The sequence below is a fragment of the Montipora foliosa genome, chromosome 10 (genome assembly GCF_036669935.1).
Source record: "Montipora foliosa isolate CH-2021 chromosome 10, ASM3666993v2, whole genome shotgun sequence".
NCBI lineage: Eukaryota > Metazoa > Cnidaria > Anthozoa > Scleractinia > Acroporidae > Montipora > Montipora foliosa.
Window position 1 is genome coordinate 37,033,717 of NC_090878.1, and position 3,131 is coordinate 37,036,847.

General features: G+C 42.3%; 1 long non-coding RNA gene across 2 annotated transcripts in view; it reads right to left on the minus strand.

The window, feature by feature from the left end:
• LOC137973865 (uncharacterized) overlaps window positions 1–1,838 on the minus strand; it is an 11,840-nt gene extending 10,002 nt beyond the window's left edge. The window contains exon 1 of one of the 2 annotated variants that reach the window (XR_011117334.1): window positions 1,348–1,838. This is a non-coding gene — a long non-coding RNA (uncharacterized lncRNA). The remainder of the gene's footprint in view (window positions 1–1,347) is intronic. The other variant, XR_011117333.1, reaches the window with a different exon arrangement.
• Between the last annotated feature and the right edge of the window lie 1,293 nt (window positions 1,839–3,131).

Genomic DNA, 3,131 nt, shown 5'->3' on the forward strand with positions numbered 1-3,131 from the left:
CAATTCCCACCCTGGCCAGAGTTTTTCTCTGTCCTTATGTGGGCCCATTTCCATGAGTAGGGCTAACGCTCACACTACACTCTAATAGTTAAGTCTAATGGCTCAGTTCGTTGAGTATCGGACTTCCACGCGTGAAGGCTCGAACCACCGCCAGACCAACACTCGGTTATTAGAGTAACTGAGGAGAAAGCGCTACCGTCGTAATGACATCTGCAAATGGTTATACTTTCTAGGACGACAAACCGTAGGCCCTGTCTCAGAACTCTTCTTCACAACCCTCTGGGACAAAAAAGAATCCACACACTATTCGCAAAGAGTAGGGCATGGAGTTACCGGCGTTGTGGTCTGTCCTTTGAAGAATATCATGGCTGGTAGAGTAAAATTTCGGAAATATGACATGTAGCTACTCTAAACTCCGACCGTAAAGAAAGAGATGATGATGATGAAACCATCACAATAGCAACATGAAAAGAAAGACTGAAAGACAATAACGTGCCCACATTCTGAAAGATTTTGCATCATGGTTGAGATCATCTATGTGTAAAACAATCAAGGTAACAAAGGCTTGGCATTAAACTGTAAACAACAGGCAAAAGAAACATTCCGGCTCAGGTGAGCTCAAAAAAAAAAAAAGATAATCTGGTACTTGTCAATGTCTTGACAGATGGTTTAGTAGGCAGAATGAAAATCAGGAACCATCACACCAAAAATGTCAATTATCCACACCGGACAAGGTGTCTTTAACTGCTCTGTTTACGCTGTTGTCAACGTCATTACCTTCCAAATTAACTGTTGGAAGATAATGTGAAGTGCTATTTTCTACCCATACAAACCACGTGAGCGTTAGCCCTACCAATGGAATTGGGCCCACACCCGGGGGCCCACACAAGGACAGAGAAAATGTCTGACCAGGGTGGGAATTGAACCCACGACCTTCGGGTTAGATCACCGCTGCTCTACCGACTGAGCTACAAGGTCAGACAGGACCCAACTAGTGGTCTAATGCAATTCCTGCATTTTGATTGGCTATGCTACTAGAGAACTATTATTGACAGTCCTCAAGTAGCGAAAAGACTTCAAAAGCGTTATGCTTTCTTTCGTTTTGTTCTCAAATAAATATTTCTTTAACTTGCATTTGCTAACTTTATTATTGCCTTTTCTGTCCGACTAGTTGGGTGATACTAAAACAATTAGACCCTTCGCCCTCAAGGGCCATGGGTCAATAGCCCATTCGGCTTCGCCTCATGGGCTATTGACCCGTAGCCCTTGTGGGCTACGGGTCCAATAGTAAGTTCTGTTGAAATATAAGAGCCCCACGGCCAACGTTTGCAAAAACAATTACCTTACCTCAGTGTCATACTTTCAATTGCCCTTCATCCTGCAAAGACAGCAAAAATAGTTTCATAACAGCCAGAGGTTACATGTATGTTTTATGCAGATTTTGTGTATAAAAATCAGTGGATTGGGATTGCAATCAAAGTGTCAAAATCACAGTGTCTTAAAAATTTCACTGAAGGATAAACCCTTGCCAAAGACAACATAGTCCACAAACTATGAGCAAAAGCAAAATCATGCAAGGTTCAGTTGTTCCGTGCTAGCAGATGCCTCTTTTCCTTTGCATTCACTGGGCTGACGAGTATGGGAAAGAGACCTCTGCATGCCATGGGTCGAAACTCACTTTCATCCAACCATCGTCCACGACCTTAGATGGCATTGTTCAAAATGCATGCCCCATGATATGTTTGCTGACTGTGACTTGAGCCCACTGTGACCCACGCATTCCTTCAGTAATTCCGCTGTTGTTAAGTGAGCCCGCACAAGACAAAGTTTAACGTGAGGATAACCGCGGCGCAACACAGTGAGTTTCAACCTGCGGCAGAGGTCTCTTTCCTGTACTCATCAGCGCAGTGGACACAACAAGAAGACACCTCTGCTGGCAGGGAAGTTCAAGTTCCGCAATCATTTGTGAAAGTTTCAAGTAAGTAGTAACTCTCATGCTGCATATGTCAATAAAAATAACGCCTGAATCCCTTATACATGTACTTGAACCATTCATGTGCAAATTTTGATAAATTTTGTGAAACTGTGTTTCATAATGTTGACTGATTTACAGTCAACAAGGTCTGGAAGGGGTTTCGCGTAATCCGTGAGTTGATGCCAAAAAAACCGTGAATCGGGAAAACTGAAGAAATACAGCTGTGATTCGTGAATAATATATTAACTGTGACGCGTGATCCTTTAAAGTTTTAGTGCGTGAATCAAGATTTCTGCCTTTATAATGTCGTGAACATCAGTGAACCCTTCACGAATACATGTAATTTGTCTGTCAAGATGGTTCGAAAAAGGTCTTCTGTCATTGTCATGTACTGACATAATCTACCATTGCTGTGTTTCGTACTTGACCTCTCTTGACTCATTTGTAGTTGACATGAACTGAGATGAGGGACGCGTTGAAAGACGACATGTTGTAATCATCTGTCCAAGTTACTGCCAATCAGAGCTTGGTTCGTTAGAAAATGAAAAGCTGCCTGTCAAATTTGTAACATGTGTTCACGTCCGGGTCGCCTGGACGTTTTTCACATGCGAATTATTGCAATGGCGAGCGCCCAAGTATTCGTACCGTCTAAACTAGCTCTAACTTTATGACAGGTCGTTAACATCATAAAAAAATCAACGACCACGGAAGTTTTGAAGTTACAAAACAAAATGTGAAAGAGAAGAATTGTAGAGTTAGGATATAACAACAATGAACTTCATTTATACTTTATCAAAGTCAAACAAAGAGCGAAGAATCGTCGGGTTAGGATTCCTGGAATCGTTGATTTCATCACCAACTTTTGTTGCCTTCCCATCTCAGGGTCAACTGATACGACCCAGGGGCGGATCCAGAAATTCCTGAAAGAGAGGGCCGAAGAAATTGCGGCGAGAGCACTAAAGGAATTCGGAATGTCGAAAGCAAAGTTCAAAACTGGCGCGCAGATTTGAATACTCTGTTCAAATTTCAAAACAACTGGTCGCGCATGACATACATGTCATGATGTGGCTTGACTGTATTCATTTGGTTGTTCCTTGGAGTGTGTGAGTGAGTGAGTAGATAACTAGCCCTCAATTTTCTTACATTATACATTGGT